Source organism: Bactrocera tryoni, unplaced genomic scaffold (genome assembly GCF_016617805.1).
Source record: "Bactrocera tryoni isolate S06 unplaced genomic scaffold, CSIRO_BtryS06_freeze2 scaffold_11, whole genome shotgun sequence".
Lineage (NCBI taxonomy): Eukaryota > Metazoa > Arthropoda > Insecta > Diptera > Tephritidae > Bactrocera > Bactrocera tryoni.
In genome coordinates, this window is record NW_024395824.1 from 778,365 (window position 1) to 793,148 (window position 14,784).

At 36.3% G+C, this 14,784-nt stretch overlaps 1 long non-coding RNA gene across 1 annotated transcript; it reads right to left on the reverse strand.

Annotated features, from left to right (window-relative positions):
- Positions 1-13,341: 13,341 nt before the first annotated feature.
- Positions 13,342-14,395, reverse strand: LOC120779904. The gene is made up of 3 exons (XR_005705756.1): positions 14,187-14,395; positions 14,018-14,127; positions 13,342-13,473 (listed from the first exon to the last, which is right to left on the reverse strand). It is a non-coding gene; the product is annotated as an uncharacterized LOC120779904 (long non-coding RNA).
- Positions 14,396-14,784: the final 389 nt, after the last annotated feature.

Sequence of the window (14,784 nt, forward strand, 5' to 3'; positions counted from 1 at the left end):
GAAGAAAACGAAGCTGTTCGCAGGTGTCAAAATATACAAGGAATCGAAAGGGATACTGTTTTAAAAATCCAGAGAATGTTACATGAACATAGTCGCCTTATCAATACTTTCAAAACAGCACTAGAAAGAATGCCGGAAGATGATTATAGGTTGGTGATGCACCCCGATCGCACACACCACGTGGGGAACATAAAAGGCGGTATAATGCACCGTTAATAAAATGAAGTCGCAGGCATGGTTACAGGGGAACAGTTTGCTTCCCGTGATATAGTTTTACAGGCCCGAGATGACACATTAACCAGGGTGCCTGATACTCATAAATTTTTTGATGCGTTGCAATATCCGATCATATTTAGTAAGGGACAAGAGGGGTATCACTTTCAAGTTCCTTAAATTAATCCTGTAACAGGCCATCCCTTGCATAACAAAAAGGTTTCATGCATGGATTTTTACGCCTACAACATGATGATATGAGAAAACAACTTTAACATTTTACAAAGATGCAAGCAACTGGCCAATTAGTTTTACGCGCGCTGCTTTATGTACTCTGTCGAATGGCAGAAACGTGGACTGGCACATGTCCATATATTATTGTGGTTAAAAGATAAGTTACGACCCGATCAAATAGATAACATAATCCGCGCTGAAATACCGGATCCTAACATTGACAAGACTATCCATGACATTATTGTAAAAAATATGATTCACCGTCCATGCGGACCCGAAAATCCACAGAGCCCCTGCATGAAAGACGGAAAATGCACAAAAAAATTTCCTCGCAAGTTAATGAAAGAGACCGTTCACAACGACCACGGATACCCGCAGTATCGTAGAAGAGCGCCAGCAGACTGAGGTCAAACAGCAACCGTGAAGCTCCGAAATGGTAGCGACGTTACGGTTGATAATAGTTGGGCAGTCCCCTATTCACCAATTTTATAAAAAATGTTTAATGCCCACATAAATGTTAAGGCATGCAGTTCAGTACGCGCCATCAAATATATCTGCAAATATATAAACAAGGATAGTGATCAAGCTATTTTCAATTTTAGAAATACTGATCTTGCGAATCCCGTAGATGAGCTACAAACTCATCAGTCTGGTGGGTATGTCAGCAGCAACGAAGCCGTGTGGCGTCTGTTAGGATTTCCGTTGCACGAAAGGCATGCTACCGTGATGCATCTCAGCGTGCATTTAGAAAATCGTGAACGCGTTTATTTTAATGAACACAATTTCCACGAACGAATAACTACTCCGCCAAAAACCACTCTCACTGCTTTTTTGATCTTTCTATGGAAATGAGTTTGCAAAACTCTTCTTTATGTCGAGGTGCCGAGGTATTGTACTTGGAATGCACGTAAGAAAACTTGGAAACGCCACATTCAAGGTGCTTCTGTTCAGGATTGGCAAAAAAACCCTGTCAGTGTTCAAAGTGTATGGACGTATTTTTTAAATTCGCTCCGTGATTCGTAAGCAAACAATAATAATAAATAAAAACAAACAAACAAATAAAAAACAGTAGCACACAAACTTCTAATAATAAACATTAACAAATAGTGCACAAAACAAATATATAAAAACAAAAACAAAACAAACAATAATGAGTGCTTTGCAGCTCAACTGCAAAACCGTAGGCATTCCTAAATGCCTACTTCAGTTTTGTCGAGCCAACAAAAGTAACTCCCAGCAAAAAGTTTGCGATTACATGGGGCAACTTTAGTTGCTAATGCTCGGGCGATTCTCTTTTACTGTCGCCCATTACCTTCACACGAGCAACTTGTGTTGCGCAACTCTGCTCGAGTTTTTTTCTCATTCTCTTTCACTTTACTTTAACCCATTGTCTACTCTTTACTTTAACCCATTGTCGCTTCTTTTTCCTTATAGGTATTTGGGCCACTCTATCACATATATTAATCAGCTCTGTCAATCAAGAAATACATTTTATTTATTAAAACAAAGATATATGACCCTTTTTACTATCGTCTAAATCAATTTGTATGGCTTCCTCCATACATTTCACAATATCTTTAATTAATTCGATTTTTTCGTCATACTCCATTTTCTAAAATATTTATATTATATTATGTATATTTGTATACATATTTGCAAATTACTTAATAAAAGATGAAATTAAATTTTTAAATATATTCAAAATATTAATTTCAAAAATATACGCAAATGCAACTATGTACTACGAAAGAAAGAACACGAATGCCGAAAAACGTCGCAGCGAATTGTTACGAATAAGAACACAAAGCGAGTTGCTGAACACTGGAAACTCGGCGCGATTCTCCTCTCCTTGTCGCCCCCTCGCCTATAAATCCAAGAGTTGCCGCAACAAAAGTTGCCGTGTGTAATAAGGCTCAAACAATGTAACGGCGATGATGAGTCATCGCAGCGATCAGATGTAAGAGAGACTAAGCAAGCGCAGTCAGCAGAAGCAGCAGTGAACAGCAATCGGGCAACAACAAATCCACTGACAGCAGCCACTATTCAGGTACCAGCAAGCACCCGTACAGCGAAGGAAAATAAAATGCAAGGGGAGAATGTACCAAGCAAAAAGGGCCATCAGTTCAGACTGATATTGATCGCTACATTAATGTAAAAAGGAAATTGAGTCCTATTAAAACAGCGGTCAATACCAAAAAATTTCAAGCAAACACACCAAACACCAAAAAGCCAGAAATTCTTAATGGCAACAGATTTGCCTTACTAAGCAAAGAGCTTAACGACGAAGCAAAGGGTACCACCACGGTCGTGAATGCCAAACCCCCTCCAATCTATTTGCGTGAGCGTAGCTCAAATGCGCTTGTTTCAAAAATGAGCAATATAATAGGCACAAACAATTTCCACATTGTGCCCTTGAAAAAAGGTAACATAGATGAAACAAAAATTCAAACATACACTGAAAAAAGTTTCATGGAAATTGTAAAATTCCTATCAAATAATAACAAGAATTACTACTCTTACCAACTGAAGAGCTCAAAAAGCCTAGTTGTTGTCATAAAAGGGATAGAGTCTTCGGTAGACTCTAACGACGTTAGAGAAGCACTAGAAGAAGGTGGTTTAGCATTAAATCAGTAGTAAATATTTTTAACAGGAACAAAGTCCCACAACCAATGTTCAAAATAGAATTGATGCCAGATTCCAACAAATTAAAGAAAAATGAAATACACCCGATTTACAATTTAAAATATCTTCTCCATCGCAGAATCACCGTTGAGGAACCACACAAGAGAAATGGTCCAGTACAATGTACAAACTGCCAAGAGTGTGGACACACGAAAGCATATTGCACTCTACGAAGTGTCTGTGTAGTATGTGGTGATCTACATCCAACTTCAAAATGTACTCTTAAAAAAGAGGATTTAAATAAAAAATGCAGCAATTGTGGAGGAAACCACACTGCTAACTACAGGGGTTGCCCTGTATACAAAGATTTAAAATCGAAGTTGTCACAGGGCATCCAAGCACGTCGTAACCAAATGATGAATATTCCATCTATTGAAAATATTGAAATCCCCGTCCACATTTCAAAAATAGTTAATCCAAAAGACAATGCTACACAAGGAAGTTATGCAAACGTGGTGAAAGGCAATACTGCACAAATGCAATTGCCCCAAAACCAACCAAATGAAAGCGTTGAAACTATGATTTTCAACCTTACCCAATGTATGACACAATTTATGGCTTCAATGCAAAATATGATTCAAGAGATAATCGAATCACAAAACCAAATGTTGCAAACTTTTTTAAGTAAAAAATGAGTGTATTGAACATTTGTTTATGAAATGCTAACGGTGTTAACCAACATAAATTGGAACTTATTAGATTTCTGGATGAAAATAGTATCGATGTAATGCTATTGTCAGAAACTCATCTTACCAACAAAAACAATTTCTTTATACCGGGATTTAGACTCTATGTTACAAACCACCCAGATGGAAAGGCACACGGAGGAACAGCAGTGTTGGTTAGAAAACGGTTAAATCACCACACATCAGAATCTTCTGCCACAGCGCAATTACAAGCTACAACAATAACTATAAAAAATCGCTTCGGGGACTTAAATCTGACAGCCATATACTGTCCACCTCGGTTTAAAATTACTGACATCCAATTCAAAGACTTTTTTGGAACACTAGGTCATAGATTTATAGCAGGTGGAGATTACAATGCAAAGCACACGTATTGGGGCTCACGGCTAATTAATCCGAAAGGACGACAGCTGTATCACACTATTATAAATAGGCCCAATAACCTTGTCGTAATATCTCCTGGTAAGCCGACATATTGGCCTAGTGATCGTAAAAAAATACCAGATTTAATTGATTTTGCTGTAATCAAAAATATAGATAAATCGCTTATAACAGTTGATACATGTACTGATCTATCTTCTGATCACTCTCCTGTACTAATAAAGTTATGTGAACAACCCATATTTGTTAATCCAAAAGTGGGATTAACTTCTTATAAAACGAATTGGCTAAAATATAAAAAATACGTGATTAGCCACATTTATGTTGAGTACAAAATAAATACAGGAAGAGATATTGACGAAAGCATAGAAGAACTCAATGATATAATAACTAAAGCAGCTGTCTTAGCAACAGAGAAATAGAAAAGCTTGTAAACGAAAAAAGGCGTGCAAGGCATGAATGGCAGATAAATCGCTCCCCTTCCACTCAGCTTCAATTGAAATCAGCTGTACGTAAATTAAAAAAGCGCTTAAACGTGAGGAAGAATCCAACACCGAAATGTATATAAAGAAGCTGTGTCCAAATTCAAGCAAGCAAAATTCTCTTTGGAAAGCCCAAAAGTTCCTGAAGCCACCAACTAACTCCAACATGCCTATACGAGACATGGGCGGAAATTGGGCTCGAAGTGACGAGGAAAAGGCTAATTGTTTTGCAAATCACCTAGAAAAGGTATTTCAACCAAATTGCCCAAAGAACAACTTCGAGTTGTCCAGCTTACCCAACACAGGTAATGAGTCACTCGAGTCTTTTAAGACTTCACCTACTGAAATTATTAGAATAATAAAAGAGCTTAAACCAAAAAAGTCACCAGGACACGATAATATTACCCCAAAAATGCTAATTGAGTTACCAAGTATTGCTGTAGAAGTGCTCTCTTTGCTCTTCAGTGCAATTCTTAATCTTGGATACTATCCTAATTCATGGAAAAAGTCGCAGATTATCTTGATAGATAAACCTGGGAAAGACTTAACACAGCCGTCTTCATACAGACCAATCAGTCTTCTACCCTGCCTTTCTAAAATATTTGAAAAAGTGTTACTATCAAAGATGTCTCCTTTCCTCCACGAAAATAATATAATACCAACGCACCAACTCGGGTTTCGTGAAAAACATAGCACGATAGATCAAGTAAATAGAATTACTAACGAAATAAGAAAAGTATTTGAGCACAGAGAGTACTGTTCAGCTTTATTTCTAGACGTGGCTCAGGCATTTGATAAGGTGTGGCATGAAGGCCTTTTGTATAAGATTAAAAACATTCTACCTTTAGAATTGTATAAAACATTGGAGTCTTATTTAAAAAATAGACAATTTATTTTAAAAGTGGGAGATTTCATATCTGACGAACGACAGATAAGGGCTGGTGTACCCCAGGGCAGTGTTTTAGGCCCAACTCTATACATCATATATACTGCAGATCTTCCTAGAGCTAATAATATATTGACCTCAACTTTTGCGGGTGACACAGCTTCAGTGAGCCGTAATAAATGCCACATAATAGCATCAAGAATATTAGCCGAGCACTTAAAGTCTGTCGAAGAATGGCTAGCCAACTGGCGTATAAATGTGAATGAACAAAAATGCAAGCATGTTACGTTTTCACTAAGACCTAAAATGTGTCCGGCAGTAAAAATGAACAATATTTTAGTACCCCAAGCAACGAAGTAACTTATCTTGGTATTCATCTAGATAAAAGACTTACATGGAGAAAACACATATCTAGTAAAATAACTTGCATGAAGATAAGAGCTGCAAATTTAAATTGGCTTTTAAATAAAAACTCCAAACTTAGCCTAGACAACAAAGTGCTTTTATGTATGGCATTCAACTGTGGGGTACGACCTGTGCAACTAATATTGATATAATACAAAGGTTTCAATCAAAAATGCTTAGAACAATCACGTGTTCACCATGGTACATGACCTAGGTATTTCTATGGTAAAGAAAGAAGTAGAAGACAGCAGAATTAAATATATATCTAAACTCCGAGATCACCCAAACCCTTTGGCTAATGCTTTGGTACATTCCTGCGATCAAACACGCCTTAAAAGAAGAGATATGCCTGCGTACTAAGGAGCAACGTATCACCAAAACAGCTCAAACACTTGCTTGAGCTTGTCTAGTTTTTAAATAGATTTAAGATTTTATAACTTATTGTTAGGCTTTTAAACTAAATAGCAGATTCAATAAATAATAAAATATTGCAAAAAAAACAAAAAAAAAGGATTGGCCTGGCGTCAAATCTGGAGATGCTTTAGGACGAGTTTATACAGTTCATATTAGTAACATGGAATGTTTTTGTCTACGCATGCTTTTACACCATGTTTGCGGACCTACCTTTTTCAATGATTTAAAAGAATATAACACATAAAATTATTCTACATTTCGAGAGGCATGTGAGGCAAGAGGATTACTGGAGAATAATAACCATTGGGATGTGACACTGGAAGAAGGTGCTCAATGTAGATCAGCAGGCAAAATGAGAGCGCTATTTGCTGTATTAGTAGCGACATGTGGTGTTTCAAATCCTCAATAATTCTGCGATAAATACAAAAATGATATGACGGACGATATATTGCACAGATTACAAGAGCAAAGTCCCAATGTCACGTACAGTGATTTAATTTACAATGAGGGTCTGACAAAAATTGAAAACCAGGTTAAAACAATTTCTGGAAAGGATTTATCAGATTATGAAATAAACAGTCCACAGAGAACCGAGGAAATCAGTAGCGATTTAATACGGGAACTAGATTACGATACTTCTTCTTTACAACAACAATTAACAGAGTTTGTTCTACGTTTGAACCCAGAACCAAGGTTAGTATTTGACAGTGTTGTCAAAAAAATCGAAGATGGCAAAGGTGGTTTGTTATTTTTGAATGCTCCTTGAGGCACGGGAAAACCTTTCTTTTAAACTTGCTTTTAGCCCAAATCCGAAAAGATAAAGGAATTGCTGTAGCAGTTGCCTCTTCCTGAATAACCGCCACTCTGCTCAATGGTGGTCGAACGGCACATCTCGGTGCTTAAACTGCCATTAAACTTAGCCCATGAAGAAATGCCAGTCTTAATATAAGTAAAACAGCGAGCGTGGACGTATGTTGCAGCAATGTAAATTATCCAGTACAACAGCTATCCTGGGGGGTGAGAAATTCCAAGTCAGGGTGATGGTACTAGGTCAGTATAGTAAAACCCTCAAAGGGTTTGGCGTTCGTATGTGTCAGTTTTTTTTATGACCTTTTAAATTTCACAGTACAACAGCTAATATGGGGGGTGAGAAATTTCATGTCAGGGTGATGGTACTAGGTCAGTATAGTAAACCCCTCAAAAGGTTTGGCGTTCGTATGTGTCAGTTTTTTTTTATGACCTTTTAAATTTATAATAGTTTACTAAAAATACATATACATACCTATACACATATGTACATAATTCACATATATAGTGGAAGTGACGAAGTTGTGCAGTGATAGTGTTACCTAAATAAAGGAACAAGAATTATAAAACATAAAATATAAACACAAAACTAAAGCGAGGATAAAAAGAAAAAGTGGCGGCAAAATTATTTAATACTTACATACATATATACATATGTACGTGGACAGTGATTAATGTACACATACATACAAGAATACCTTGAAAAATAAAGCGGCTAAATATAAAAGCAAATATATATATACTTACGTGAAACGGAACAATTTAAACATAATATAAAAACCAAATATAAATATACATATATATATGCATGTACAGTGAAGTGGAGTGCTAATACTTACCAATATATTTACCTAAGCTTATGATAGCAAAAGAAAAAGAAAAAGGGAAGTATTGTGGATGCAGAGAGTGCTAATACATAATACGTAAAACACAAAAAAAAGGAAATTTACAGTAGTGCAAAAAATAAAAAAAGAACGAAGTGACAAAATTCCGAAATTGTGCTGGGCTGGCGGACATATGTATATGTATAAGACATACATATATACTTATATGTACGTTAGTACACTTGTATTACTAAAAAAAAAAAATTTAGCAATTTGAAAAAAGCCGGTGGAAAATCTTTTAAATACCCTGTTAAAAGTGCCGTACGAAGAAATTAACAGTTGGCAAAAGCCGTTCGAAAACTGTTCAAAAACTGTTGAAAGTGCCGCAATCAAACTAACCGGTAAAAGCAAAAGTGCCGGTATAACCAATCCGTTGCTTGTACAATCACTTCGCTGCTATCATCCCGCTGCTGCCACAACGCCGCTGCTACCATCAACCCGCTGCTGCCATCATCGCCGCTAGCTTTTGTGGGAATGAGCTGCCGCTGCATTCTGTGCAAAAGGGACGTAAGCGCCGGCAAACAGCCTACGCACCAGGTAACGAGTGCGAATTACTGAAAGCAGTGCAAAAAAAGAAAAGCAAAGTACAACAAAACAAGTGCACTTTCAGTTTTTGGCTCTCCCTTTTTCACTTTATAAGTACATATTGCATTTTATTAATATTGTACATATATGTATATATACATACTTATACTTATTATTGCGTATATTGTCACTTACATATACGAATTCAAGTGAATAAGGGATTTTGGGATTTTGCGGTAGCCCTTTATTTTGAAATAAAGGTGAAAAAAAAAAAAATTATTAATTGCAAAATTAAATTATCTCGTTTTTCGCAATTTTTCCGATCCGCGTTTGCAATTATCGGTCGTTTTTTCGCAATTTTTGTCGATTTTCGTGCGGACATTTTCCGATAAAATTACTTTATTGTGCTTTTGCTCATTTTGCGCATTTATTGGTTTGGCTTTCGTATACTTGGGAATCGATATTATTTTATTTTTTCGTTTTCGTAACCGATTCCAAATATACTTGTTGCCAACTTTTATTGCATATTAGTTTGGCTTTCGTATATTTGAGAATCGATATACATATACATATATATTTTTTCGTTTTCGTTGTCGATTCTTAATATATTTGTTGGCAAATTTTATAGCCTTTTTTTCGGAAATTTATTTTAAACAAGCAAAATGAGCAAGCCAAAGCCAACTCTCGCAAACCTGTCTCCAAGTAAGGAGTTGACGGACATAAAGTCGTTAAGACGCTAAAGAACGGTTGCGAAAAGTAGTATTTTGCGCATTAAAACGGGCCTTCTCGAAAAGATCCAATCGAATTGGAATGTCGTCTCGATATATTAAATTCACATAGTGAAAAATTAATGAAATGCCAGTCAAAGATTGAAGAAATTGATGAAGACGACATGGCCCGAGGGGAGTTAGAGGACATAATCGTTGAAACGAAATCCATAATTAAGTCAATTTTAGCAAAAAATAAAACTACAGAAACTAACTTTTAGAAGGGGGAGGTAGTTACCTATGTGAAATGCACAAAAATTTGATGTGCCGAAAATGAGTGCTGGCTGCCTGCCTATTAAAAATTCTTAAAGAAAAAAGCTGCAATCACAACAGACTGCCGAACGATTTTCTACTCGGCTTGCACTCCTGCTCTCTGAGAGCACTCATCAACAACTCGGTATAAGGGAACTGTGGGACGGCATTTCAAACTCCTTACGTACAGCTGCATCCGAAACCATTGGTTTTCGGAAAGTGCAAAAGAACAACTGGTACGACGAGGAGTGCCACGTCGCAGCGGAGAGAAAACAGACTGCCTACCTCGCAACAGACAGAAAAAGAAAGAGCCGTTCGATACCAAACGAGGTTTCAGACAAGGCGATTCCCTATCGTGTGACTTTTTCAACCTGCTTCTGGAGAAAATAGTTCGAGCTGCAGAACTTAATAGAGAAGGTACCATCTTTTATAAGAGTGTACAGCTGCTGGCGTATGCTGATGGTATTGATATCATCGGCCTTAACACCCGCGCCGTTAGTTCCCCTTTCTCCACACTAGACAAGGAAGCAAAACAAATGGGTCTGGCAGTGAACGAGGGCAAGACGAAATATCTCCTGTCATCAAACAAACAGTCGTCGCACTCGCGACTTGGCACTCACGTCACTGTTGACAGTCATAACTTTGAAGTTGTAGATAATTTCGTCTATTTAGGAACCAGTATTAACACCACCAACAATTTCAGCCTGGAAATCCAACGCAGGATAATCTTGCCAACAGGTGCTACTTCGGACTGAGTAGGCAATTGGAAAGTAAAGTCCTCTCTCGACGAACAAAAGCCAAACTCTATAAGTCGCTCATAATTCCCGTCCTGCTATATGGTGCAGAGGCTTGGACGATGTCAACAACTGATGAGTCGACGTTGCGAGTTTTCGAGTTTTCGAGAGAAAAGTTCTGCGAAAAATTTATGGTCCTTTGCGCGTTGGCCTCGGCGAATATCGCATTCGATGGAACGATGAGCTGTACGAGATATACGACGACATTGACATAGTTCAGCGAATTAAAAGACAGCGGCTACGCTGGCTAGGTCATGTTGTCCGAATGGACGAAAACACTCCAGCTCAGAAAGTATTCGACGCTGTACTCGCCGGGGGAAGCAGAGGAAGAGGAAGACCTCCACTCCGTGGGAAGGACCAAGTGGAGAAGGACCTGGCTACGCTTGGAATATCCAATTGGCGCCACGTAGGGAAAAGGAGAAACGACTGGCGCGCTGTTGTTAACTCGGCTATAATCGCGTAAGCGGTGTCTACGCCAATTAAACAAAGAAGAAAGAAAAATATGTTCTAATTCTTATAAAAAGGTATTTATTCAGGGATCTGATGTTTTTCAAAAAGTGGCAAAGGTTGGGAACAATTATGCAATTTAAAATGTTCATAATACACATAACCACAAAAATATGCAAATGAATTTCGCTGTAGGAAATCGCTTTCAATTACATCGATTTCGATACAATTCCTAACATTATAGGGGCTATCTAAGAACGGTCTTGGCAACCTTGAAATGTTTGCCAAGAACTATCCTGAATCAAAGGGTTTCAAGGGTATTGAAAGAAAGTAGCTCTAAATCTCTACCCTGCAGAGATTCACAATTGCCACGTGTCACAAATTTGACATGTCTTAGGCCCCGAATTGGCGGAAAAGGTCAGAAAACATAGAAGGAGTTGTTCTTGTCTTCAATCCTCCCACTTTCCTAATCTATCCGAAGTAGTGTTCTAGTTCGTCTTGGCAAAGTCTTCTTGTCTTGATATATTCAAATCCCTCCCGGGACAATATGCGCCACAATCGTCTTAAACTGCGAATGTTAAGAAGCCAACCTCTAATAAACGAAAATGTATTTGTGATATCTCGACCAAACAGTGATAGAGTTAAGTGCTTCTTCGGCTTCTACTAAAAAATTCATTTGATCTAGGCTGCCCGAAAAGGGTTCACCATATTTTTTTAATGCTCGGAGGCATTTACTATTAAAAATATTGGAGTTGGTCGAAAAACAATACAAGCTCTTCGGTATTTAAAAAGGTTTGGGACTGAGATGTATTTAAGTGACCCGTTGTATACATGTCTAACATTGCGCTAGCAACTGTGTTGCTAAAGACTTAGGCAGCTAAACGTACATTCATTTTTTGAAAAGTACTGGGCTTTAAATGTGCGGAAGTCAATTTTGGCGCACACCGAATATCACGTTGTGAATCCTGTTCATGGAAATGAACTATATCTTTCCAATCTACAGAACGCCCACGAAATTGTATATGGTTTTTGAAGTTTTCAATACAATTTCTCGTACTCTTTAACAGGTGAGGAGAATCATAAAAGAATACGATTTCTTCACCATCATCTTCAAAATAGGACCTATCATCTGTAATCCCCACTAGCAAAATTAACAAAATTGGATCCTTGATCACAGACTAATTGTCAGGTATGAAGACCTATTCCCTGGAGTTTCACTTGAAAAACATACTTCCGAACCACATCCCCTTTACAAGAATTATGGACGAAAAAGTATGCAACTGGTTGAGACCAGGAGTTGCCTCCAATGCCTTGAGCCATTACTGTAAAAACACTGTTGGCTATCCTGGACGTGCGATTTTCATCCCCATAGTCCTCCAATCCTTCTATAAAATCCCTATACCTATCATATTTCAAATGAGTTTTCTATGACATTTCATCACAACACAATGAAATGTATTTCTCCTCATTACTAAAGCCTCGGCTACACAACTCCAGGGACTTAATGCTGCAAAATAAGCATCCAGGATTTCTTGGCCAACCTTTTTTTAAAAATTGAAAGAGTGGTTGTAGAAGGCCAATGAAAAAGCGGTCGCAAATATCTATAGGCCAAAGGAGATGTGAATTTTACTCCAAGGGCTATAGTCTTCATATTTTTACTACTTATACCTGCGAGCTGAAGGGCTGCGAGAAGTATTTTTTACACTATTTCTGACACATATTGCGAGATGTGGTTCTAATTTGCCACAAATCCCATTAATTTGGGGATTAATATGGATTTGATTAATTAGATAATCTCTTTGGGCTTTTAGCTCTAATATCTCTTGTTCGTTTTCTTTAATTGATTTCATTAATAATGAAATTTGATTCATCGCATTTTCAAGTTGTTCTTGGCAATTTTGAAGACTGAAGGATCCATCGCAGAAATATGATTCGGTTTGTGTCCCCGAGAAATGGTGCTGGCAGGCGAATAGCTCCTTTTTTGGGGTGTCTGTTACCCCCAAAAGTTCCATCCATTTTCCTCGCTTATGAAAATTTTCATAAATTTAACGAAAGAATATGCAAGCAAAATGATTAGTATAAAACAAACAAATCTTGGTTAGTTTTGTTTTTAATAAAAATTAAAATGGCGCAAGAAAAATGAAAACGCCAGAAATGCATTAAATGAATGCATGCGGTGAACCAACCTTTAGACGCATCATTTAAAACGTCGCCGAAATTTTTAATAAACTATTTATAAGTTTATTTTCATACAAAAAACTTATCTTTTAAAAATATCATATTATCTATGACTAATTTTTAAGGTTTAACAAAATGAATTACCTTAAGTAATTAATACTATTTATGGTATTGATAATTTAAAAGTAACACGTAGTCATATTTTGTATAACTACACTCTTATAAGTTAATATAATAATTACTTAATGAATTATGTTTATAATAAAACACTTTCGTAACAAAAATTTTTTAAGCCATTTGTTCTTTAACCTAATTAAAACTAATATAGTTTTCATTATACTTAAAAAATGTTCTTAACTGAAATTGTATTCCGTAGGCCATCCAGAAAAAAACAAAACCACTTCACTTGGGTAGTTTGTATTGGTGGAAAGGCAGCCTGTATTAATAAAAAAGAGATTTTAAAGCTTTATAATGCACACTTTTATGTATGCATAAGAACTAATATGCATTCAGCGGCTATATCAGTGTGACATTTTCAAAAAATCAGTTTTTTTTTATTTTTTTTTTTTGATAGCTAAACGACAGACGACCAATCGACTTCAAATTGAAACTGAGTATTCTATAGTATATTATCTACTATGCAATGACCTACGATCTTTTTGATTGGTTGAAAATTGTCAATTTGCCATTAAAAAAACGACAATTGTTTACCTAAAAAAGACACTTTTTTCGGAACCTCCGAAGACAGCACATAACTTCGCTATTTTTCAATATTTTTGTAAAAAAAACTTTAAATATAGCCGAAAATATACCTGATTATGTCCAAAGAACTTCGAAATATTCGATTAAATACTTTCTTTAAAAAATCACGAAATTCGCCTAATTTTCCATGGGTAACACTGGTATAGCCCCTTAAATATTTGATGATTGTACATATATATGCATATATATAAAAATTCACCCAGGTATCACTAAAATACCTAACACATATTCCAAAATAAATTCATGCCTTGATAATTCTCGTTCCGATGGGAATTTATAGAAGGATTCAGCTGCCGGACATCTGCACACACAAGATTTCGGGGTTCTTCTGTAAACACAAACTTATTAAAAACTTTGACATATTTCTAATATATTTATACACCTTACCTTAATCTTGCTTTATTTCAGCAACAACACTAATACACAATATAAACAATATAAACTCTAATAATATATAATAAAAATATCATACACTAATATGTATTATTAAAAACTTCAACATGTCTTTCTGTTTAAACTCAATTTCCAATTGATGTTTTCCTATAACGGCTAATGAATTGTCAATTTGTATACATATGTCAAACAACAAATTACCACCCAGGATTGTATCCTACTGCATGCAAAAATTTAAAAATACTTGAAGCGTGTTTAAAAATTGCACAAAAAAATACAACTGATTTAACATTGAACAACAAGTGTCGGGGTATGTCGACGTATGGGGCCGATTGCGTTTAATTAAAAGATATTAGTTTAAGTTCAAACGTTATAAAATTCACTTTAATATATCTTTGGATATATAAGTATATGTATATAAATATATGGGTGTGTGTGTATTATCAATAAGGGTTAATTGTGTTCTCTATAGATACATGTAAATCTACATTAATTTATTAAATTATTGTAACCTGCTGCTGCTTTATATCATACAAGGCCGTTTTGACTCACATGAACAGTTACTCTCAGCACACGTATTCTTACGCTCTTA